This window comes from Podarcis vaucheri, assembly GCF_965113315.1.
Source record: "Podarcis vaucheri genome assembly, chromosome: 1".
Lineage (NCBI taxonomy): Eukaryota > Metazoa > Chordata > Lepidosauria > Squamata > Lacertidae > Podarcis > Podarcis vaucheri.
In genome coordinates this window covers 5,223,029-5,249,061 of record NC_138759.1, presented here as the reverse complement: position 1 = coordinate 5,249,061, position 26,033 = coordinate 5,223,029, and the positions used below count along the sequence as shown (strand labels likewise).

The 26,033-nt window shown below is 48.6% G+C and overlaps 1 protein-coding gene across 2 annotated transcripts in view; it reads left to right on the top strand.

Moving 5' to 3' along the window:
- The window catches only part of FRMD6 (FERM domain containing 6), a 176,052-nt gene that overhangs the window by 52,590 nt on the left and 97,429 nt on the right, over window positions 1-26,033 (top strand). The window contains exon 2 of one of the 2 annotated variants that reach the window (XM_082217914.1): window positions 938-1,229. The gene's annotated coding sequence lies outside the window, so the exon portion shown is untranslated. Of the gene's footprint in view, window positions 1-937; window positions 1,230-7,170; window positions 7,276-26,033 lie in introns of those variants that run through there. The other variant, XM_082217915.1, reaches the window with a different exon arrangement.

Below are 26,033 nucleotides of genomic sequence, written 5' to 3'. Positions count from 1 at the left end.
TTCTGCGCAAATACGGCACTGCGTTGAGATCAGAGGCTGAGGACCAGAGCCTTAAAAGTGGTCGCTCCTTTTTTCTAGTTGCCTTAGCCTGCAGACAAGAATCTTAGGCAACAATTAGGGATGGGGAGGGAGAAATTCAGTCCATAAGAAAATAATAAGAGCCTACTGGATCAGGCCAGGGGCGCATCCACTGGGACACGACAGAGGTGCAGGAAATTATGCATCAGAAATCCGTACCAGAGAGGAATGGCAAGTCAAGCTGTTGGAATACGCCGAAATGGCAAAACTAACATGGAAGCTCAGGAACCAAGAAGACAAAAACTTCAATAAAGTATGGGGGGGTTATTATCATTTATTTAGGAGACCTCTGTAAGCAGATGAAAACATTAGCAGGATTTTAATAACACTTGGAATGTAGCAAATAACATGGATAGTATAGAGAGATTTAAAATATGGATTATGAAACAATATGCAGTTGAAAAGGTTGAGAAAAGGATCCTTTTAGGGGACGATTGGATGTCTCGAGATTCAGAGAAATCTCTAAATGTGGATATCTTTTTTGTGTTGTTATAACGTTGCACTTGTAAAATAAATTTTAAAAATATTTCAAAAGAAAAGGAAATTATGCATAGATGTTTGGGGAAACGTGGTGGGGAATTCTGTTCACATTTAAGGACAAGCCTTCTTAATTTGCCCTTTTCCAAAGAATATGAGAACCGGAACGCTCCCATCCTATGAAAAGCGCACTTTCCCGAATTTTGCGATGCGGTTTCCCACTCAAGTAATGTATACGAAAACTCATCTACTGGGGTGTGCAGCGTGAGAGTCTGTTGCTGATCAATTAACTGCTTAAAAGCAAGACGGTTCTTAAAAGGCTTTTAATCGATAGCCACACTTCTGTTCCTGCTAATAACCTTTTTGTTTTCCCCCAATATAGGTCCTTGGTGGTCTCAGAGGGAAAGGGCAGAACAAGCGCAGAAGAGGAAGACTCCCTTGTGGGTGTCTAGACGTGGCCAAAGCTTCTTGCCTGTGACCCCCGTGGTACATCTCGGCCTTCCGATTCATCCCTCTGCTACTGAATAAAAACACCAGTCAAGGGGACCCCTTGCAAAGCCAGTCAACAGATAGAGGCTGCTGATGCGTGGAGGTTCGTTGCTAGTCTGGGGCGAGAAAGAAGAGCTGGTTTGTGGAGGTGGCTTTGCATGGACATTCGATTTCTACGTATACAGGTAAAGCATTTTTTCTGCAAATATTTCCACCACCAACCCCTGCTCCCCCCCCCCCACACACAAAAAAAACACTGGGGGGGGGAACACAATTTTGCAAACTGATGCAGAAAATGTGGAGGGCTTAATGGAAGAATGGGAAAACGAGAAACTGCGAGAAAACAACACAGGCAGATTTTGGGGAAAGCGGAGAACTGAATTGAATAATGGGGAAACGAGAAACCGCTAGAGAACGAGACCACAAATCGGGAGCTGGCCTCTGTAAAATAGGACACAAATCCACACATACACACACACCCAACCAGGCTGATCACAAATGACAAACAGAGTTCAGGAGGAGGCCTCCGGATCTGACCCCGGTCACCTCCCACCCAAGAGGGTCATAATGAAGTCCTGTGTGTTTTTAAATGAATGGATTTTTTTACAGTTGTAGGGGCACAGCCACTCTAAACCACCACCCCCCCGCGCACACTGTGTTAAGCACCCTCAAGGGTTTACCTAATGGAAGACGTGGAAGCGAGAGAAGTGCTCCCCTAAATCTCAGTGTGGGCTTTCTGACTCCCCGCCGGATGGCCTCAGGGGTCCCCCTCGACTGTCGAGTGGATTTCGCTTGGGTGGGAGACAGAAGGGCAGTACAAGAAGCACTCTGAGGATGCCTTGTCCATCAAAAATACCGTATTTTTCGCTCCTCAAGAAATTACCCCTCAAGGGGTAATTTAGCTGTGATGTCTGCATTGCAGGCGGTCGGACAAGATAAGCCTTAGGAGTCTCTGCCGGTTCTGCAATTCTGTGGTTTTAGTCCCACAATTCATGCAGCTTTCTGGGACGGTCATTTCCACACCAGCCAGAAAGATGACTGACATACAGTTCCGCCTGTGCTCATTTATGTGCTAAAGGTGTGCAGCTTGGGAGTCTGTTTGGACTCACTGCTATCCATGGAGGTGCAAGTCAACTCTGTGTCCAGGGCAGCTGTTTACCAGCTCCATCTGGTACGCAGGTTGAGACCCTCCCTGCCCGCAGACTGTATCACCAGAGTGGTGCACGCTCTGGTTATCTCCTGCTTGGACTACTGCCATTCGCTCTGCATGGGGCTACCTTTGAAGGTGTCCCGGAAACTACAACTAATTCAGAATGCAGCAGCCAGACTGGGAGCAGCTGCCAAGACCACATAACTCCAGTCTTGAAAGACCTACATTGGCTCCCAGGACGTTTCCAAGCACAATTCAAAGTGTTGGTGCTGACCTTTAAAGCCCTAAACGGCCTCAGTCCAGTATACCTGAAGGAGCGTCTCCACTCCCATCGTTCTGCCCGGACACTGAGGTCTAGCGCTGAGTGCCTTCTGGCGGTTCCCTCCCTGCGAGAAGCCAAGTTGCAGGGAACCAGGCAGAGGGCCTTCTCAGTGGTGGCACCCTCCCTGTGGAACGCCCTCCCATCAGATGTCAAGGAAATGAACTACTATCTGACTTGTAGAAGACATCTGAAGGCAGCCCTGCTCAGGGAAGTTTTTAATGGTTGATGTTTTATCGTGTTTTTAATATTCTGCTGGAAGCCGCCCAGAGTGGCTGGAGAAACCCAGCCAGATGGGCGGGGTATAAATAATATATTGTTGTTGTTGTTGTTAAAGATGCAACTATAAAATAATTGCTAGAAATTACATACAAATGCAAAATAACTCTGGGTCTAGTCACCCACCAACGTCTCCCAAGCTACAGAGACTAAGGTCTGAGAGAAGGAGAGACCTGAGTACTCGCAGGAGGAGGGCTCGCCTCCGGGCAAAACAGGGAGGTGAGTCACTGGGGGATCAGGACCGGCCACTACCCCGACAAAGATAAAAGGCTGTCGGACCCCGCCCCAGGTTGCGGGAGGAACATTGCTGCGTGCCAGATCCTGCCTGAGATCCTGTACCTGTCCTTGCCTGGTTTCCTGCCTTGTGTCCTGCCTTGACCCTGTCGGAATGACTCCTAACGGAACCTTTGGATTCTGGACCAGATCTGGACCGCGTTGCACAGGTTACGCCCAGGCCCAGCACACTGGGGCCCTGAAATCTTAGGGTTTCGGAAGCTCCTGACCTGGCAGTGCTGGCCTTTTGTCCAGCTTCTGCTCAGTTGATGGGCAACGCCAAAGGCCTCTTGCAGGACTCAGCATGCTTTGTCCTTGAATGGGACTTTGACCAGACAGCCCTTCAATCAGAGAACAGTCCTCCTCAGTATAGGGCCCATGGCCACTATATATATATTCTTAAGGACGTGGGTGGTGCTGTGGGTTAAACCACAGAGCCTAGGATTTGCAGATTAGAAGGTCGGCAGTTCGAATCCCCGCGACAGGGTGAGCTCCCGTTGCTCGGTCCCTGCTCCTGCCAACCTAGCAGTTCGAAAGCACCTCAAAGTGCAAGTAGATAAATAGGTACCACTCCGGCGGGAAGGTAAACGGTGTTTCCGTGCGCTGCTCTGGTTCACCAGAAGCGGTTCAGTCATGCTAGCCACATGACCCGGAAGCTGTACGCTGGCTCCCTCGGCCAATAAAGTGAGATGAGCACCACAACCCCAGAGTCGGCCACGACTGGACCTAATGGTCAGGGGTCCCTTTACCTTTATATATATTCTTAGTTAAAAGAAATGCTGAACCCTTCAGCCTGTGGAGTCATGCAGGGAGACCCCTCTTTGCAAGTCGCTCGCAATGTGATGCTTCAGAGAAGGAGAAAGCTCCTGCAGCGAGTGCCTGAAGCTTGCATATATATAACAGAGCAGCTCCCTGGATTAGAGCCCAGGATTCTTTTCTTTTTTCCCCCCCTTTCTAATTTTAAACTAAACCTTCCTTCCTGTAAACACACCACTGCTTGTCTCGCTCTTGCTTTTACTCCTGCCTCCTGTGTTTGGGAACTGCTGGTATATTCCAGTCTTGGCGAACCTGGTCACTCCCAGCTGTTCTAGGACTATGACTCCCATCAGCCCCGTCCATGGCCTGTTGCTGGCTGGGGGCTGATGGGAGTTGTAGTCCATTGGGAGCCAGCATGGTATAACACATGGGTAGGCAAACTAAGGCCCGGGGGCCGGATCCAGCCCAATCGCCTTCTAAATCCAGCCCACAGACAGTCTGAGAATCAGAGTGTTTTTACATGAGCAGAATGTGTCTTTTTATTTAAAATGCATCTCTGGGTTATTTGTGGGGCATAGGAATTCATTCATTTCCCTCCCAAAATATAGTCTGGCCCCCCACAAGGGCTGAGGGACAGTGGCCTGGCCCCCTGCTCAAAAAGTTTGCTGACCCCTGCTTTAGGGAGTTATTTTTATTTATTATTGCATTTATATCCCACCAATGTCTCCAAGGAGCTCGAAGCGCCACAAATGGTTCTCTCTTTCCTCATTTAATCCCCACAACAACCCTGTGAGGTGGGTCAGGCCAAGAGAGAGTGACTGGCCCAAGATCACTCGGTGCGCTTCAGTGGGGATTCGAACCCTGGTCTCCTGGGTCCTAGTCCTACACTCGTAAGTGCTCTACCAGGGGTCAGCAAACTTTTTCAGCAGGGGGCCGGTCCATTGTCCCTCAGACCTTGTGGGGGGCCAGACTATATTTTGAAAAAATATATATGAGCACAGCTAATGGGCAGAAGCAATGGGATTTTCTGCTTTGATCCTTGGATGAGGCCCTTTTGAATGAGCTGCCATTGGAGATCTGGAGAGGGCCAGCAATGGGGTGCTCTTGAAGACAGTTTAAAGATCTCTTGACCGCTTGATCCCTGAGTTTTCCTTTACCAGATCCGGTTGGTGTCATTGTCCAAATTATGTGTGATCTGTTCTGATTTTCTGGTTTTAATAGGTTTTTAAAAACGTCTTTTGAGAACCACTGTGATAAAAGTGATAAAGGTACCCCCTGACCGTTAGGTCCAGTCATGGCCAACTCTGGGGTTGCGGCGCTCATCTCGCTTTATTGGCCGAGGGAGCCGGCTACAGCTCATGTGGCCAGCATGACTAAGCCGCTTCTGGTGAACCAGAGCAGCGCACAGAGACGCCATTTACCTTCCTGCTGGAGCGGTACCTATTTATCTACTTGCACTTTGACGTGCTTTCGAACTGCTAGGTTGGCAGGAGCAGGGACTGAGCAACGGGAGCTCACCCCGGATTCGAACTGCCAACCTTCTGATCAGCAAGTCCTAGGCTCTGTGGTTTAACCCACAGTGGTAGATATGTTTTAATAAACAAACAAACAAACGAATCAATGCAGCCCAATTAACGGGTCAGACTGATCACTTCGGAAGTGGTTGGTGATTTCAAAAAGTGTTGCTAAATAAAAAGGCAGGCAGGCAAACATGCTTGCTTTATCTGTCTGAGTTAACCCTTGGAATATTGGGTTTGCAATTGTTGTATACAGGTTAACACAGTAGCAAGCTTTTAAAACCACTTGTAATTTTGTTATGAATGGATAATAAGTAATTTAAGTAAGGTTCCAACTGAACAATGGACATGCAGTATATTGATAAATAATGGAACCAAGGAAGGGACTAGAGGGAAGTCAATTTGTTTTGCTATGTTTTGTTTCTGTATTTTTATTGTTTTATTGTTTGTTATTTTTGGAAAATCTATAAATTGTTTTATTAAAAAAAGGGAATAGTGGTACCTCGGGTTAAGTACTTAATTCGTTCTGGAGGCCTGTACTTAACCTGAAACTGTTCTTAACCTGAAGCACCACTTTAGCTAATGGGGCCTCCTGCTGCCGCTGCACTGCTGCTATACGATTTCTGTTCTCGTCCTGAAGCAAAGTTCTTAACCCGAGGTACTATTTCTGGGTTAGCGGAGTCTGTAACCTGAAGCGTCTGTAACCTGAAGTGTCTGTAACCTGAGGTACCACTGTACATCCCTTTCTCCTAACACGAGAACTTGTAGAAGAGCGCAAAATATGTTCTGAAGCTCAACATCAAAAAAACGAGGATCATGGCCACTGGTCAGGGGCCCCTTTACCTTTAACTACCTCGGGTTAAGTACTTAATTCGTTCTGGAGGTCTGTACTTAACCTGAAACTGTTCTTAACCTGAAGACCACTTTAGCTAATGGGGCCTCCTGCTGCTGCCACGCCGCTGGAGCACAATTTCTGTTCTCAACCTGAAGCAAAGTTCTTAACCTGAAGCACTATTTCTGGGTTAGCAGAGTCTGTAACCTGAAACGTCTGTAACCCGAGGTACCACTGTACTGGGCTTGCAATTTAACAGCAGCAACAACAGATCTCCATCAACCGACTCCTGTTTCTTCCACCGATCGGCAGCTCCGCTTGCCCCTGCGCTCCCCTCGGCAACAGGATGCCCTCCCTCCCACTCCACTGGAGCAAACCCCTCCGCCTCCTGCCCATCTCTGGGGCTGAGAGGATGGGGCGAGGGGTGTCCCGAGCAGTGGCGTAGCGTGGGTTGTCAGCACCCGGGGCAAGGCAAGTAATTTGCGCCCCCTAACCCGTAGATTTGCGCCCCCTAACCCTAACACCCAGATGTTGCGCCCGGTGCGGCCGGGCCCCCTGCACCCCCCACGCTACGCCACTGGTCCCGAGCGCTTCGGGAGCGAAAGGCAGCGTCCTCCTCCGGGCGCCTCTCCCTCCGCCCGCTCCGCCGACTCCGCACCGGCTGCGCAGCGCCGCGAGTGACGCTCCTCTTCAAAGAGTGCGGCAAGTTGGGCGCGCGGAGAGGGATCGTACCAAGAAGGGAGGGGGGAGTCGAGAGGGGAAAGAGCGGCGGGAAGATGCCCCCCTTTCCCCCCCCCCTGCGCTCTTTGTATCTCTCCTCCTCCTCTGGCTCAACGAGAGGAAGAACCTGAGCGCGCGCGCGAGAGAGAGAGGCCGGCTCTCCGCGGGCGCGGCTGCCCGGGCCACCCCCGCGGCGGCTCTTGGTACGGTCCCCGTCGGCGGGGCTTGCTCCCCCCCCCCCAGTCCATGTGTAGCGAGCGCAGCAGCGCCAGTCGGCTGCCGGGCAGCGCGAGGGGAGGAGCGGGCGAGGAGCTGCAGCTGCGGGAGCGGCGCGCGCGGGAGGGTCGGACGGGCAGCCGGCGAGGGAGACGCGGGAAGAGGCGAGGTGAGCGGCGGCGCCGGAGGGGAGCCGAGAAGCGGAGGCGCCCCTCAAAACTCCTCCCCCCTCGGACTCCTCTCGGAATAAGGGGGTCCCGAGCTCCCCCCCTTTTTGCTGCTTCTCTCTCGGCTCCGAGGTCGGGGGTCCCTTCGCTCAAAGTTGGAGGACTTTTTCAAGCTGTGGGGCCGGGGTTTTTTTTGGGGGGGGTGCGTTTCTGTGGGGCGAGCTTTCAAACTCGAGGGGGGGTCTCCCTCTTGGGAACCCCGGGTTGTTTTGAATCAAGGGGGTGCTGCTTTTCTCTGGGGCGGGAGCAAAGCTTTGCAAAAAAAACCAACCCACAAGATCGGGGGCTGGCTTTCTTTGGAAGGGACGCGGGGGGGGTGTCGAAGTTTGGGGCTCTAACTTTGTGCCTTCGGAGAGCCTTTTTGCACGGGGAGTTGTGGGGCAGAGCGGGGGGCTGGCAGCTCCTCCAGCCAGGATACAGCGCTCCCCCCCCTCATTTGTGTGCCTGGAAACAGAGTTGCAATATGTGGGGTGCCTCTGTGCCCCCCTCGAATAGGCTGTGCCCTCCCCCCAATTTGTGTTCCTGCAAACTGGGTCTCTGGAAACAGAGTTGCAATGTGTGGGGTGCCTCTATGCCCCCCTCGAATAGGCTGTGCCCTCCCCCCACTTTGTGTTCCTGGAAACTGGGTCTCTGGAAACAGAGTTGCAATGTGTGGGGTGCCTCTGTGCAACCCCCACCCTCCCCATAGGCCGTGCAGTCACTTGGCTGGACTCCTCCGGTCAAGCAGCCAGGGGAATAAGCCGAATTCCCTTCTGTCTCTGGCTTGCTTGGATCAGCTGTGATGGCGCATACTTGGGTGGCATCCTTCGGCTGCCTGGAGTTCCATGGAAATAAGAGCACACGGAGGAGCATCTCTGCCTCGATGCTTCTGGCTCGAAATCCTTCCTCCCAAAGGGATGGGGCTTGGCTGAGGTGGCTGGGGGCTCGGAAACGGCCCATGCGTTCCCCCCAGACACCAGAAACTCAGATATATAAGCCGTGCACCAATTGGCTCCTTAAAACCAGGGTTGCAGCCACCAAAACACAATGCCTAGTTGCCAGTTTGGGGGCCAGACAGCTCAAAAGTCATCTTTTTCAATACAACATTTTGCTTCCTGAAATTTATTCTGATCGTGCAGATAAAATACAGTCATACCTTGGTTCTCGAATGTCTTAGTTGACAAACAAATTGGCTCCCAAATGCCGAAAACCTGGAAGTGTGTGTTCTGGTTTTCGAATGTTTTTCGGAAGCCAAACGTCCGACGGGGCTTCAGATCGAATGCAGGAATCTCCTGCAGCCGATTGGAAGCCGCGCTTTGGTTTTTGAATGGTTTCAGGAGTCGAACGAACTTCCGGAATGGATTAGGTTCGAGAACCAAGGTATGGCTGTATCACGAGTTCTACAGGATGTGGCATTAGCGTGAGAAAACAGTCTAGATCCCATGTTCCCCAGGCATGCGCCTCCTGGGCATCATCACTTGGTCACAAGTGGCCAATTGTTGTTGTTTAGTCGTGTCCGACTCTTTGTGACCCCATGGACCAGAGCACGCCAGGCCCTCCTGACTTCCACTGCCTCCCGCAGTTTGGTCAAACTCATGCTGGTAGCTTCGAGAACACTGTCCCACCATCTCGTCCTCTGTCATCCCCTTCTCCTTGTGCCCTTCATCTTTCCCAACATCAGGGTCTTTTCCAGGGAGTCTTCTCTTCTCATGAGGTGGCCAAAGGATTGGAGCCTCAGCTTCAGGATCTTTCCTTCCAGTGAGCGCTCAGGGCTGATTTCCTTCAGAATGGATAGGTTTGATCTTCTTGCAGTCCATGGGACTCTCAAGAGTCTCCTCCAGCACCAGAATTCAAAAGCATCCATTCTTCGGCGATCAGCCTTCTTTATTGTCCAGCAGCCAGGTGCAAAATGCGCCTGGCAAATTTCGAACACTGCTCCCACCATCCCTCACTATTGGCCATGCTGGCTAGGGAGTTCCCCATCCTGGGTTTAATGCTGATGACATTTTGGGGCTCAGTTTTGGCATGGAAAGCCTGTTGGCTGACAATGTGCAAGGCTGGACGGCAATTAAATGGCCCTGAATGTGCGCATAGGGTTAGAAAAATCACAGCAGGGAAACCCTTTTTCCCCGCCTGTTATTCTCACCTCCCCCCCCACCCCCAATTCTCAACCGCTTGGTGGAGTTACACCACCAGCCCTTCCTTTTTGTGTTTTTTGGGACTTGGTGACCACGCTGATAAGGGAGAGGGATGATAATGTTGCAGCACACATGGACCCCGAGGGATTTGTGGAGACGCCAGTCCTGGCCCTCTGATGGGGAGATAAGGGGAGTTATTTCCACTTGCGATTTGTAAGAGTTTGAAGGGAAAATTGGTTGCAGGGCTGGGTCTGCGTTAAGACCGCACTCTGGTCTAGTGTGCTGGGCCAAAGTTTTGCCCTGCAAATGACCCTTTAATGCAAGTGGGGCTTCACTCTGCACCAGGGATGGGGGGAAACCGTAGCTCTCCAGATGTTGTTGGACGACAACAAGCATCAGCCCTAGCCAGAGTGGCCAAAGGTCATGGGAGTTTTGCCTCTCCAGATGTTGCTCCAAATTCCCCATCGCTGCTCCGCATCTAGAATGCAGAGTTCAACTTGTTGGTTTTAGGTGTTGTGCAATAGTCCTGAAATATGTGAGATCCTGGTGCAATCTTGCTCGCTAAGAAAGATCACTTTTAGTTGCCACATAGGTTGGGTGCTGAGGTTTATGGGATGGTTTCCCCACCTGTATCAACTTCTGTAAGTAGCAATGTATTGCATTCGGTTTTGGGGGAGCTTGGATAATGGAAGTTTCTATAATTGTCCCTCCCACCTGCATTCCCTAAGCAGCCTTTGGCAAGGCACTGTCTCTCAGCCTTCAGCCCTCCAGCTAACCCCCTGCCTTGAAGGGTTGTTGTACAGGCGACGTGCAAAGTGTAGTAGTAGTTGTGGATGCTGTAGTCTTTGGAAGTAGGTGGTTGGGCTGGCACTGAAACCACATTTCTCCTCTGTGGAATGATAGTATGTGTGCAAGTTAGCTTGTTGCATCAAAAGCAACAGTTTTGCAGCACCTTAAAATGAAGTTGGTATTTTCCAACCAAGAAATATCAAAGGGATGCCCCCAGCATGAATCTGCTAAATTAGAAGCTACTTGAAAGTTTGATTCTGTCCAATTGGGCATGAATCGAGACAATGGTTTCCTGTCCTGCTACAAGTGTTAGCAATGATAACTGTACCAATTACTGCTATTGTGATCAGTTGGTGTGCTTGTTTTGCATACATTTAAGCTTTAATTGAGTTGCCACAGTTGGTTATTTTTTGCATTCCATTGCTATTTGATTCTGTTTTACATTCCCCACCCCCCAGTGTCCTTGTGTAAATTTTACACACATGAACGTGCCTCTGTCAACTTCAGCATGCCTCATGCATCTGAGGAAGTGGACTCTGAGCTGCAAAAACATCTGCTGAAATACAAGACAGTCGTACCGTGGAAGTCGAATGGAATCTGTTCGACTTCCGAAACATTCGACTTCCAAAGCGAGGCTTCTGATTGGACGTTCGGCTTCCTAAAGAACATTCAAAAACTGGAACAGTTTTCGATCGTCCTGGAGCCAAAATGTACGAGTTCCAGGGTGTTTGAGAACTGAGGTACGACTGTATATGTGTTTTTTATATTATCATAGAATCATAAAATCATAGAGTTGGAAGAGACCACAAGGGCCATCGAGTCCAACCCCCTGCCAAGCAGGAAACACCATCAGAGCACTCCTGACATATGGTTGTCAAGCCTCTGCTTAAAGACCTCCAAAGTAGGAGACTCCACCACACTCCTTGGCAGCAAATTCCACTGTCAAACAGCTCTTACTTTCAGGAAGTTCTTGCTAATGTTTAGGTGGAATCTTCTTTCTTGGAGTTTGGATCCATTGCTCCGTGTCCGCTTCTCTGGAGCAGCAGAAAACAACCTTTCTCCCTCCTCTATGTGACATCCTTTTTGTCTGACATATTGTTTTGCACATTGGGGGCAGAAAGGCACAATTAATAAATACTTTTGCTAATGGCCATAATAGTGATGGCCCCAAATTAACTTCTGTGGCCCCACTGCCGATTATTATTTATTTCAGTTATTTGTCACTTTTCTCACAGTGGCTCATCTGTCAGACACACAGCAAAGCTGAAAAACCTATAAAAGCAAATGCACTGCTGGCTGGAGTCGATGGAAGTTGCAGTCCAACAACATCTGGAAGGCAGAGAGTTGGGGAAAGCTTTTATGGGGATTTATGCCATACTCCTAAACAAATTCGCAGGGGCCATTTAGCACCCCCCCTTTCCCCCCACCTCTTCCTCATCTGCCAACCCACCTCTTGCAAGGATTTGTGCTCCCTGAGAATACAAGTCCCAACATTATCTGCCATTTTGCTTCCTGCCCGGGTTCTGAGTCTTGTTGAAGAGGTGCCAGAAGCCAAGCTTGTGCTTGCATGAGGCCCTGCCATCGAGAGCTGCAACTCTGAAATCCAGTGTGGTGCAGATGATGCCAAGGTTGCAGGTTCGATCCCTGTATGGGGCAGCTGAATATTCCTGCCTTGCAGGGGGTTGGAATAGATGACCCTTAGGGTCCCTTCCAACTCCACGATTCCATGATTCAGGACAGCTAAGAAACTTCTTCACGCAGCCTCATTCCCTGGACCAGTGGCATCACTCTCTACAAGGAACACATGACTTTCTTCATCTGATCCTCCTTGTTTCTCCGTGAGAGAACCTTGGCAGAGCAGTTTGACTTACCCTGTGGCCATCACGGTCCATTGCTATCACTACTTGTGTGGCTTCCGTGGTGAATTTCCTGATTGGAAATTCTGCGGCTTGGCTTTCTGGCCACTTCTTTCATTCTGGGACTTGCAAAGGTTTGTGATTACTTGGGGCGGGGGAAACAGCCCTGCGCTTAATTTGTATTTTTGTCATGCATGCTGCTGTCAAGTCCTTGCGGCTTGTGATTTTAAGAAAAGCCCTGCCGGATCAGGCCCATGGCTTATCTATGGGATTGTATCTATGGGACCGCCTCTCCTGGTCTGCCCCGCAGAGGACCTTAAGGTCCATGAATAAGCATAGTCTAGAGGTCCCGGGCCCTAAGGAAGTCAGACTATCCTCCACCAGGGCCAGGGCCTTCTCAGTGATGGCTCCGACCTGGTGGAATGCTCTGTCCCACGAGACTAGGGCCCTGCAGGATTTAACCTCCTTCCGTCGGGCATGTAAGACAGAGCTATTCTGCCTGGCATTTACCGCATTTTTTGCACCATAACACTCACTTTTTTCCTCTTAGAAAGTAAGGGGAAATGTCTGTGCGTGTTATGGAGCGAATGCCTGCGGGTGGCGGGGGGGATCTGCTGCAGTCGTGAGCAGAGGATCCATGGTTCCCCTTCCTTCCCTCCTCCGTGGTTACAAAGCATGGATCCACATGGATCCTCAGGATTTTTGCATTGGGCTACTCCAAACTCACTGTCAGATCACATATCTGTGGCCACAGCATGAACCACAAAAATCATATATCCACTATTTCGTTTATAATATTTTTTTTTCTTGTTTTCCTCTAAAAACTACGTGCATGTTATGGTCTGGTGTGTGTTATAGAGCGAAAAATACGGGTAATTTGAATTCAGCCTGATCTTTTATTTCCCTTCCCTTCTCTTCCCTCCCCCTCCCCTTTTATGAAGATCACTCCCTCTGAGACCCCACAGAATCCTTTCACAGAGTCTAAGACAAGGATCTCTGGAATATTAGCCTTGTTTCGCCATCCTAGGCTTCATCAGTAGTGCAAACTCATATATGATATTACAGAACAGTGGATCTTATAGTACAGTAGTAGCGAAAAAAGGCTAATGTTCCAGAAATCCTTGTCTTAGACTCTGTGAAAGGATTCTGTGGAACTGCAACAACCTTTTGGGCAGATTGTTGGACTCTATGAACAGGCAGGTGGAATAGACACTTTCACATATATGGACCTTATGCATAAACTGATTAGAGAAAGAACTGATCCACTGGGTCTCCTACTTTCTTCGTTGAACTTTATGGGCTACTTATGTTGAAATCTACAATTCAATACAATGAATAGTATATATTATTTTTTCAAACGTACAGCCGGCTACGTCTTGTGTGTTTACTATTTATTTATTGGGTATTTGTATGCTGCAGGTAAGAGATGGGAAACTTCAGGGCTCCAGAGACCAGATCTGGCCCCTTAGACCTCATCTGTTTGACTCTAGGAACTCCCCCCAGCTGCACTTTTCTCTAACCAAGCTGTTGTCTTTAAGAGTTTTAGCCTGTCTGGAATGTGGCCTTGAACTCTGTTGAATCCTGCTTGCTTGCCAGATTGGACGGAGGAGCGTGCAAGTCTGTGTAGGGACTAGCCTGCTGTGCAAAGGTGGAATTCCCAGGTGTGGCTCCTCCCACTTCCTGCCCCTGGCCCCGCCCACCACTGGCATGTGACCGCTGGGAGATGACCCAGAGGGAATGCAGTTCTCAGGCTGAGAAAGGTTCCCCATCGCCGCTGCAAGTAACTCTACCAAAGTACGTTGTATTGTTCACACCCATGACAAGGGCTTTTACCTAGTCCTCAAGGCAGTTCTTCTGGCCAAACCCAAAGGAGCGAAAGGTTGAAGCTGGTCCCCCCCACCCACATCCCCTCTGCTTCCTCATGTCCTGCAATGTTGCTCAGTTCCATTTTCAGGTGGTAATTGTGCTGACTTGGCGATGGATGCCACACATTCATTAACCCCCCTCCCAAAAAACAGATCCCAAGTTCAGTAAAGCACAGTGGGGTTTTTTGCTCCTTGCCTTGTGGTCTGGAAGATGGGCAGAGTTTGCTCTTAGAATCATCAAACTGTAGACTTGGAGGGTGTCATGGTCCGGTTCATGGGCGGTTGAAGTCCCGGCTGGGGACGTCGGGACCGGGGGCAAGATGGCGGGTTGGGAGCAGGAACAGGAGTCAGGAAGCCAAGAGTCTGAGGGTCAGGGAGCAAGGAGTCACGAAGACATCTGAAGGCAGCCTGTTTAGGGAAGTATTTAATATTTAATGCTGTACTGTTTTTAACATTTGATTGGGAGCCGCCCAGAGTGGCTGGGGAGACTCAGCCGGATGGGCGGGGTATAAATAATAAATTATTACAGTGGTGCCTCGCAAGACGAAAAGAATCCGTTCTGTGATTCTCTTCGTCTAGCGGTTTTTTCGTCTTGCGAAGCAAGCCCATTGAAGGATTAGCGGATTAGCGCTATTAGCGGCTTTTAGCAGCTTTTAGCGGCTTATCTGCTGATCGGATCAGCTGATAAGCAGCTTAGCGGCTTAGAAAAGGGGGGGTGAGGGAAAAAAACCAGCAGGAACTCGCAAGACATTTTCATCTTGCGAAGCAAGCCCATAGGAAATTCGTTTTGCGAAGCACCTCCAAAACGGAAAACTCTTTCGTCTAGCAAGTTTTCCGTCTTGCGAGGCATTCGTCTTGCGGAGCACCACTGTAGTATTATTCTCCCTCCTCAGGGGCAGAGTGCGATGGCGGTTTCACCAGCGATATACCACCAAGCGAAGCTGTCATCGCTGTCTGCCCCTACATACCGGCTCTGGGCCGTATATCGCTGTATCTCCCAGGCCTATACCTCCAGCTTGTCAATATCCTTCCTAAGCTGAGGTCCCCAGAGCTGGGATGGTAACTCTCCATCTTGTGAAGTCATCAGCAGCTTCCTTGCACCGGGGGAACACGCTGCAGTTGTAGACTGCATGGCTGGATATGCTAACTGGCCCTGGACCTAAAGCGCAGCTAGGATTGAAAATGAATTTGAAGGACTGCAGTTTTGAAACGGCTCCTGTTCCCAAGGCAGGTGTCGAAGAGGCCGTTCCAGAGCTAGCAGCTTGCAGACTGCAGGGCTTTTCGTTTTTTATTGGATTAATAGATCATGGCAAAAAAGAGCCCTTGATGAAGATTAATAGGAAGAAAAGGGCTTCCCACTGAGAAGAGTTAATATCTAGTTATTTTACCAGCAGGGAACTTCATCCAGGAACTGCCAGCCAAATGCTCAGGAACTGGAAGTGTGTATTTGTGTGTGTGTGTTTGTGTGTGCGTAATTGGTTGGCAAGCAGGTTTGGGTTGTGTTGGCTGATGAGCATCTTTGACATCTAATCTCCAAAACTCGGGGCAATTGCATGCAGGACAGCCTTACGGGAGAAGTTAAGCACATTTTCCTGCTAGAACGGCTTTGCAGCTGCGCGGTGGTCTGTGTTGAAAGGCGGGGGGAGGAAGGGAACTGTTGCAGTGAATTTATATATTTAAAAAATGCAAATGTGTATCACGTTGGATGTGTATCGTCCAACTTTACCAGCTGGATTCCCTGTATGTGAATTTGGGTACAAAAAAGGAGCTTCTGTTGCAAGGCCAACCCCCATATTCTGAAGAAGACAGTGACTTGTCCGTGCTGACGAAAGATACAAGGCTATGTTGTTTTTCTTGTAGCTTGTTTTGGTCATTGTGGCATCTTTTTAAAGCTTGACAGCTACTTCGAAAAACGGGCAGATTCTCCTGTATTTATCTCTTCCTGCATTTAGCCTTCAGGAGAGTATCTTTACAACCGGGCCTTTTGTTTTCTGTTAGGCTTCGTTTTCTGGTGTGCCCATCGCGTTGTGATTCATTCTTCCCCTCTCTCTTCCCCTCTTTTTTTTCTGGTGTTCCTCTTCCAAGAGAATTCTGGGTTGTGTTTGACTTTTTTCTCTTCCTCCTCCTCCTCCTCCTCTCCCTCCTTTTAAAATTCATGTTTTCGAGAGAGCGAGAGCACTGAAGGGGAGGAAGAAAATCCCAAATCTGTAAGCAATTATCCTATTGCATGCAAGGCAGTCCTATGGTGAGTTTAATTCAGAGCAGATGTAGAAAAAGGCATGTGAATTCCAAATTTCAGATGATCTCAACTCCTTCCTCCCCTTTTTATTTTCCAAATGCGCTCAAAACTGGACGGGGTTTTACAAATCATGAAGAGGTCTTTTTTTCTTTTCAGAAACGCCCTTTTAAGATCTTCCACGTATTGTGTGAAATGTTTGTAACGGGGGGGGGGGGGATTTTATCTTGTTCCCTTCTCTTGCCACACCCCACTATCTCCCAAGGAAGTTCCACAAGTAAATGTGATTTGCAATTCTTGTCAACTTCAGTCTTAAGGACTCCGTTCCTCTTCATTCGGCATATGAGTTTTTGTACTTGATTTTGCCTTGTAGACATATTCTTGCCAACAGTTTCTTCCAAAATAGTTCACTTTCCCCCTCTGACATGTGAATTTTGGTCCGTATACACTGCTTTGCATGCACTTTTTGGCTGGAGAACTGCAACCTGAAAACTTTGAAGAAGTGTGAATTTGGAGGAATAGCTGTGTTTCTATAAATGTATTGCTTCAGTATTTCCACCCGCCACCCCTAGGGCAGATGCACCATTTTTGTTTCATGCCGTTGGGCGATGCCTGTATTTTTTTTCCTGCTGCGAATCTGGCATCTTGGAGCGTGTGGACATTAAACTTAAATAATCAACTGGGGGAAATTTAAGAACTGTTGCATTGATTCCCTTGCAAGGGAAGCATTGCAGCGCTGTTCAGAGGTTGTCTTCAACCACAAACCTTAATCACCCTTTCCACCAAAATCTACCTTTAGGGAAGTCTGCTGAGGAGAGATGCTGGACGCAGTAAATCTCATTTGGTCCAAAATCCCGTTCTCTCAGTGGCCAGCCAGAAGCCTATGGGATGCCCCAAACAAGGGCCTGATCTCAGCCTCATTCTCTCCTCTTGCAGTTTCCAGCAGCTGATATTCAGAAGCATTTTAGACACAATAATATTTATTATTTTCATACAAAAACATAACAAAAGAGAGAATAAACAATAATAAAAGAGAAAAAGGAGTAAAATAAAAAGGGGGAAAAAACACCAAAAAGAATATAAAACATAAAATACATCCAATCGCCACGTAAATTAAAACTTAATTATTTAATTAAAATCCATCTTCATCAGCATATTACTTGACTTCCTTTAATCTCTTCCATCTGAATTTCTTAGTGATTATATACAGCAGTTTCCAATATCATTATTTCATAAAACCATATCATATTGCCTAACTTTCCTTATTGTACTTTCTTATTTAATTACTTAATCCTAATTTAGTCCTAGGCCTAATTAATTCTTCCAAGTGGTTACATATCTTTAATATTACAATATTTATTCAAATAGTCTTTGAATTTCTTCCAGTCTTCTTGGTGTTCCTCTTCTTTCTGGTCGCGGATTCTCCCAGTGAGATCAGCCAGCTCCATAAAATCCAGCAGCCATCAGTAGCACTTTCCTCCATGAATTTGTCTAATCTTCCTCTAAAGCCGTGTTTCCCAACCCCCAAGCAAGACATCTGAAGACAGCCCTTTTTTTTAATGAGTGATGTTTTAATGTATTTTTAACCTTTTGTTGGAAGCCACCCAGACTGGCTAAAGGAACCCAGCAAGGTGGGCGGGGTACAAATAATAAATAATTATTATTATTGGGTCGCCAGCTGTTTTTGGACTACAATTCCCATCGTCCCTGACCACTGGTCTTGCTAGCTAGGGGTGATGGGAGTTGTAGTCCAAAAACAGCTGGAGACCCAAGACTAGGAAACGCTGCTCTAAAGCCCATCTAGGTTGGTGGCCTCTATTGCCTGCTGTGGAAATGACTTCCATCGCTTAACTGTCTGCCTCATAAAGTACTTTCTTTTATAGAATCATAGAATCATAGGGCTGGAATAGACCACAAGGGCCATCGAGTCCAACCCCCTGCCAAGCAGGAAACACCATCAGAGCACTCCTGACATATGGTTGTCAAGCCTCTGCTTAAAGACCTCCAAAGGAGGAGACTCCACCACACTCCTTGGCAGCAAATTCCACTGTCAAACAGCTCTTACTGTCAGGAAGTTCTTCCTAATCTTTAGGTGGAATCTTCTTTCTTGTAGTTTGGATCCATTGCTCCGTGTCCGCTTCTCTGGAGCAGCAGAAAACAACCTTTCTCCCTCCTCTATGTGACATCCTTTTATATATTTGAACATGGCTATCATATCACCCCTTAACCTCCTCTTCTCCAGGCTAAACATGCCCAGCTCCCTTAGCCGTTCCCCATAAGGCATCGTTTCCAGGCCTTTGACCATTTTGTTGCCCTCCTCTGGACACGTTCCAGTTTGTCAGTGTCCTTCTTGAACTGTGGTGCCCAGAACTGGACACAGTACTCCAGGTGAGGTCTGACCAGAGCAGAATACAGTGGCACTATTACTTCCCTTGATCTAGATGCTATACTCCTATTGATACAGCCCAGAATTGCATTGGCTTTTTTAGCTGCCGCGTCACACTGTTGGCTCATGTCAAGTTTGTGGTCAACCAAGACTCCTAGATCCTTTTCATATGTACTGCTCTCAAGCCAGGTGTCCCCCATCTTGTATTTGTGCATCTAATTTTTTTTGCCCAAGTGCAATACTTTACATTTCTCCCTGTTAAAATTCATCTTATTTGTTTTGACCCATTTCTCTAATCTGTCAAGGTCGTTTTGGAGGATTCTCTCTGGAATCCTCCAACATCCAGCTTCATTGAATGACCACCAGTTTTAGCGTTAAAGAGAGGAAGGGAAATATTTCTCCGTCGTTTTGTCCATGCCGTGCATTGTCAAACCGATGATGACTCTTCAACGAAGCATTTATTTAAAAAATCAGTACGCAAAGCTGAGTTAATTGTATGCACTTTGAACTTGCTAAAGGTAAGGTAGCCCTGACAGTGAAGTCCAATCGCGAGCGACTCTAGGGTTGCGGCGCTCACCTTGCTTTATTGGCCAAGGGAGCCGGCGTACAGCTTCCGGGTCATGTGGCCAGCATGACTAAGCCGCTTCTGGCGAACCAGAGCAGCGCACGGAAACACCATTTCCCTTCCCGCCAGAGCGGTACCTATTTATCTACTTGCACTGGCGTGCTTTCAAACTGCTAGGTTGGCAGGAGCAGGGACCGAGCAACGGGGGCTTACCCCGTCGCGGGGATTCGAACCCCCGACCTTCTGATCAACATGTCCTAGGCTCTGTGGCTTAGACCACAGCGCCACCCGCGTCGCCTTGAACTTGCAAATGTGAGAGCAAAACTTTCCTTTGTTTTTCAATCCGTGTGAATGCATTACCTTGGCCTCTCTGGTTCTCCCTACCAGAGGCCTCATTCCTCCAACATAAAGGCATCTGAGAGGGCAGCTGCGTGAAGTACGATTGGTGGTGGTCAAGAGGAAACAGGAAATACCCCATCAAAGAGGCACTTCCTCTTCAGGGCCTTTGAGAGTTGCTGTCATTGTTCTGGGGCAGTGGGCATTTCCTTTTCTTGTGCCAATTTGCTGCCAGCTTGTCTGGACTATCGGCAATCGGAACAAGGGTTCCCCTCCTGCGAAGGATGAATGAGAAATTTGGTTTGGATTGCATTTAAAGGCAGACTTGCCTGCTTCACCCGTTTTGAAATAACGTGCCTCAAAACTCAACCGTCTTTTGAAATTTTCATTTTCTGAATTTTGCAATGCAGTTCTCCAGGCAAGTAATGCATACAGAAAATGCATGTACTTAGGTGGAGTGTGCACAGGGGTGAAAATATTAACCAAAATAAGTGTCTTACATTGGGGGAAATTGCTTTGCAGAAACATGCACATAAGATGAAATTGCATACAAATTCTCAGGACTAGGAGAATTTTGCAGTAAAACACTGGTGAATTTTTATGTGGACCGTTGCTTAAGAAGAAGAAAATCAAACTATTGTAGGAAACTGGGGGATTGGACCTAAGACTGGACATGTAGAGAAAAAACTAAATTGACAGATTCATCCATTCTTACCTCCGGCCCACTACAACTTTGGGAATCGTGGCCTTTGGGTGCTGCAATTTAAATGCACACTTGAGGAAGCAGCTTTAATCTTCAGTCTATGGAAGGAAAATAGAATTCCCCTTGTTTATGGTGCTCTAGAACTTGCAAAAAGAGGAAGTCTCTGCTGCGAGGAGCATGCAATCTCTGTTTTGATAAAGGGGACAGAAAAGAGATGAATGAGCTCAGTTCCTTTCTGGTGAATCCAACTGCTAACATCGGCAGCAAAGACATTCAGCGGTGTGTGTCTCCTCTCTCCCGCTGCCCCCCCCCCCGTTGGATGTCATCTCTGCTATGGCCTTGGGACCGGAAGCCTTTAAATCTTTTTCATTGTTCAGATCAAATCTCTCTAACTGGAGCTCTGAGCACATGAAATCCCGTTGGGGTCGATGCCACTGCTTGTGTGCTGCCGAGCTCCTGGAATGCTCAGCTTTGGTTGGGTAGAATCCAGCAGGGAGCAACAGTATCAGGACAATGAATGGTTAAAGAAGACCCCTTGGCATCCATTTCTCATGGACAGGGAATTTGAACAAAGGAAAAGACAACAGAGGTTGATTCTGTGATGCCCAGGAGGACTTTCAACGAACAAGCAGTTGGAGGAGCACATTTAAAGATAGATGATTGATAGATAGATAGATAGGACCACAAGAGCAGAGTGTAATTTGTAATAATAATAATAATAATAATAATTATTATTATTACTATTTATACCCCGCTTCCCCAGCCACTCTGGGCGGCTTCCAACAAAATATTAAAATACAGTGGTACCTCAGGTTAAGAGCTTAATTCATTCTGGAGGTCTGTTCTTAACTTGAAACTGTTCTTAACCTGAAGCACTACTTTAGCTGATGGGGCCTCCTGCTGCTGCCAGAGCACGATTTCTATTCTCATCCTGAAGCAAAGCTCTTAAGTCGAGGTACTATTTCTGGGTTAGCGGAGTCTGTAACCTGAAGTGTCTGTAGCCTGAAGCATATGTAACCTGAGGTACCACTGTACAGTAATACATCAAACATTAAAAGCTTCCCTAAACAGGGCTGCCTTCAGATGTCTTCTAAAAGTCTGGTAGCTGTTGTTCTCTTTGACATCTGGTGGCAGGGCGTTCCACAGGGCGGGTGCCACTACCGAGAAGGCCCTCTGCCTGGTTCTCTGTAGCTTGGCGTCTCGCAATGAGGGAACCGCCAGAAGGTCCTCAGCGTCCGGGCAGAACAATGAGGGTGGAGACACTCCTTCAGATATACTGGACCGAGGCCGTTTAGGGCTTTAAAGGTCAGCACCAACACTTTGAAATGTGCTCGGAAATATACTGGGAGCCAACGTTGGTCTTTCAGGACTGGTGTTATGTGGTCTTGGTGGCCACTCCCAGTCACCAGTCTAGCTGCCGTATTCTAGATTAGTTGCAATTTCCGGGTCACCTTCAAAGGTAGCCCCCTTTAGAGGACAGTGTTTGTGAATTGCAATCTGAGCAGAGATTGAGGGGGTTTGGCTTAGGTGATTCACCCCATCCCTAGAACAGATAAAATAGAACTTTGGGGGGGGGGATATTTGCAGGAAAGGGAGACCAAGGTGTTCTTGGTTTTGTGCAGCCGCTTCCTTACAATGGCAAGTTGAATCGCCTGAGGCCTTTTTAACGTTTCAGGTGGTTGAGGTACGTAAAAATATGTTGGAAGAAGGGGGGTAGGTAGACCGTTTGCTCTTTTAAAATGAGAACTTGGGAACTTCCATCCAGTGAGACTGACTGATAGCCGAATCTAGTCCAACTAACTTGCAAAGCAGGAAATTTTTGCCCAACATGGGGCTTGAATCCACGACTCTTGAGCTTAAGAGTCTCATGCTCCACCAATTGAGCTGTTCCACATGTGGAACAGAGGAAAGTTGTTTTTCACAAAGGAGCCATAAATTAGGAGGCTAATTCACCAGTGAAGTGAGAGCTGGACCATCAAGAAGGCCGATCGCTGAAGAATTGATGCTTTTGAATTATGGAGCTGGAGGAGACTCTTGAGAGTCCCATGGACTGCAAGAAGATCAAACCTCTCCATTCTGAAGGAAATCAGCCCTGAGTGCTCCCTGGAAGGACAGATCCTGAAGCTGAGGCTCCAATACTTTGGCCACCTCAGAAGAAGAGAAGACTCCCTGGAAAAGACCCTGATGTTGGGAAAGATGGAGGAGAAGGGGACGACAGAGGACGAGATGGTTGGATAGTGTTCCCGAAGCTACCAGCATGAGTTTGACCAAACTGCAGGAGGCAGTGGAAGACAGGAGTGCCTGGCGTGCTCTGGTCCAGGGGGTCACGAAGAGTCGGACAACAGCAACAATTCACCAGTGGCTATTCAGTTTCTCTGTGGCTGGAGGCAGCAAGCCTGTCGATTCCAATTCCTGGTGGACAGAATTGACCCCTCCGTTAGGCTGGGAGGCTGTAACTGGCCCAGGGTCAGCCAAAGAGCTTCATAATGGCCCATTCTAGTCCAGCCTCCTGTTCTCACAGTGACCCACCTGTGGTTTCCAGCATCTGGTATTCAGATGCATTGCTGCCTCCAACTGTGGAGAAACAGCACCGCCTTCATATGGCCGGCGCAGGATTTGAACCCGTGTCTCCCAGGTCCTAGCCCAAAGCTCTCTAACCACTCCAACCACACTGATCCATTGCTTCATGAGAACCCCTTCCCGCTGGATGCGAGGCCCAAGGCTGCCTTCTGCCTTGTGGTCAGCGATCACGAGCCATGCCTCCTTTTCCAATAAATAAAACCCCAATATAACACTTAATTCAGAGCTTGGAGGCAGTTGTCTGGGCAGCTCTACAAGGCTGGCTTCAGGATGTTCTCCTCCTGGGCCAGCTGGAGCCAAAGAGAAACATTTCAGCAAAAAAATAAGATCCTCCAGGGAAATTTGAGTCATCTGATTTAATTCCTTTCCCCCCTCATGGAGGCTGGTTCTCCCATGTTTGGGAGTTGGCAAATGGTTTTTAATTAATTGCATTTGCTGCATAGCTGCCCTGTTCCCTCACAGCAGGGCTGCGCAGTAGCAGGGCAAGCCAAACACTTCCACGCAGCGTGATTAAATCGGAAAGAGTCTTCCGTGCATCTAGGAATTGGGGTGTCCCACGTGTCCTGCTTTGCAGAGGGCAGCCGTGCCTTGGAAAGGCTGTCTTTTAAAAAGATTTTTAAAAGGATCCCAAGAGGGGAGGCTTTCAGGGGCCCTGGCTTTCCCCATCGCCAGGTTCCCCATCACCTGGGCAGCAGGCAGGGACACAGCACAGCTGGCCACAGTCTTCCCCACTAGCGAGAACGTGCATTGCGTTCTTATCTAAACTACGGCGGTTCTTCCTGAGTTTTGCACCTGTGTGTCTAAATTGGCATGCATGCAATTTTCATGCAGATCTGAGCCCTCTTTCTCGATAATGCATTTTTGGATGTGCAAATGAATATAAGGGATGCATCCAAAACTACAGTGAATGCCTTTGTCCTGAATGTGAGTTATTTACACGACAGGCTCAGCCCGGTTGAGGAGTTGTTCATCTGCTCTCTCTGAGAGGATTCATGGTTCTATAAAACAGGAGCAGTGGGACCAGTAATAATAATAAGAATTTATTATTTATACCCCACCCATCTGGCTGGGTTTCCCCAGCCACTCTGGGCGGCTTCCAGCAAAATATTAAAATACAATAATTCATCAAATATTAAAAGCTTCCCTAAACAGGGCTGCCTTCAGATGCCGTCTAAAAGTCAGATAGTTGTTTATTTCCTTGACACCTGGTGGGAGGGTGTTCCACAGGGAGGGCGCCACCACCGAGAAGGCCCTGTACCTGGTTCCCTGTAACTTGGCTTCTCGCAGGGAGGGAACCGCCAGAAGGCCCTCGGAGATGGACCTCAGTGTCCGGGCGGAACGATGGGGGTGGAGACGCTCCTTCAGGTATACAGGACTGAAGCCGTTTAGGGCTTTAAAGGTCAGCAACACTTTGAATTGTGCTCAGAAACGTACTGGAAGCCAATTCAGATCTCTCAGGACCGGTGTTATATGGTCTCGGCGGCCACTCCCAGTCACCAGTCCAGCTGCCACATTCTGGATTAGTTGCAGTTTCTGGGTCACCTTCAAAGGTAGCCCCACGTAGAGTGCATTGCAGTAGTCCAAGCAGGAGATAACCAGAGCATGCACCACTCTGGCGAGACAGTCCGCAGGCAGATAGGGTCTCATCCTGTGCACCAGATGGAGCTGGTAGACAGCCACCCTGGACACAGAATTAACCTGCACCTCCATGGACAGCTGTGAGTCCAGAATGACCCCCAGTCTGCGCACCTGGTCCTTCAGGGGCACAGTTGCCCCATTCAGGACCAGCGAGTCAAGTGGATCATATGGTACAGTCCCCCTCGAACCCCACAAGCAGAATGTGTGCTATTCTTGCACCCTCCATGCTCGTATCAAAGAAGCACAAGGAAATTGCCTAGCGGATTGTGCCCCGTATTAATTTGCAGGAGGGAGCATCATCTAGACTTTCTCTGTTGGGTCCCACTAAAATGTCTCATGTTGGCCGGGATCCAGGCCATACTGTGCCTCAAGCGAAGAGCAGGTGTGCCAGGAAAATGTACCTGTGCAGCAAATTGTTCCAGATTGCTAGAGAGAGAGAGAGAGAGAGAGAGAGAGTCCTCTGCCTTTACATCCCTGTTGCTTTTCCTCGAGGAATAGATTATTCTTAGCCAACTAGGGCCATTTGAATCACAGTTTTGCTGTGTTTTGGGGAGCAGGCTTTGATAGAAATTTATAAAACAATACGTGTTACGGGGAAAAGTTATTCTCTCCCTCTCTTGCAACACCAAAACTCATGAACATACAATGAAGCTGAGCATTGGAAGATTAAGGACAGATAAACAAATTTATTTGGGCAGCACATAGTTAAACTCCCCCCCCCAGGTCAACTTCACTTTATTCCCCACCCCAAGAAAGGCAACAGTCCCTCAGTTGTGTATAAATGGGCAAAAACAAACCCCGAACGTACACACATGCAAAACCTCAAAACGCAGAACAACTGTTAAACAAGTATATCTGAAATCCTCCCATTCACCCCACTAGAGGCAAAAGAGTCCTAGCAGGGCAAATAAGGAGAAGAGTCGTCTGCTGTCTTTTCAAATGAACTCAAGGGAGGAAGCAACCCAGAACAGACCCTTTTTCCCTTTGACGTTGGGTAACCTGCCCCACGGGATGTGGGTGGCGCTGTGGGTTAAACCACAGAACCTAGGACTTGCCGATCAGAAGGTCGGCGGTTCAAATCCCCGCGATGGGGTGAGCTCCTGTTGCTCCGTCCCTGCCCTTGCCAACCTAGCAGTTCGAAAACACGTCAAAGTGCAAGTAGATAAATAGGTACTGCTCGGGCGGGAAGGTAAACGGCGTTTCCGTGCGCTGCTCTGGTTCGCCAGAAGCGGCTTAGTCATGCTGGCCACATGACCTGGAAGCTGTACGCCGGCTCCCTCGGCCAGTAAAGCGAGATGAGCATCGCAACCCCAGAGTCGGCCACGACTGGACCTAATGGTCAGGGGTCCCTTTACCTTTACTAACCTGCCCCACCTAAAACCTGGGGCTCCCCAGCTGCTTTGGACCACAACTCCCAACAGTGCCCAGCCGGTGGGATTTGTAGTTCAGCAGCTGGAGGAGCACATCGTTAAACTTTGGAACTCTCTGCCACAGGACGCAGGGATGGCCGGAAGCCTAGGTGTCTTTAGAAGAGGATTGGACACATTGACATCAAAGCCTACTAGCTACACTCTGCATCCGCAGCCAGAGGAAGCAATGCTTCTGAATGCCTGTTGCTGCAAACCCCAG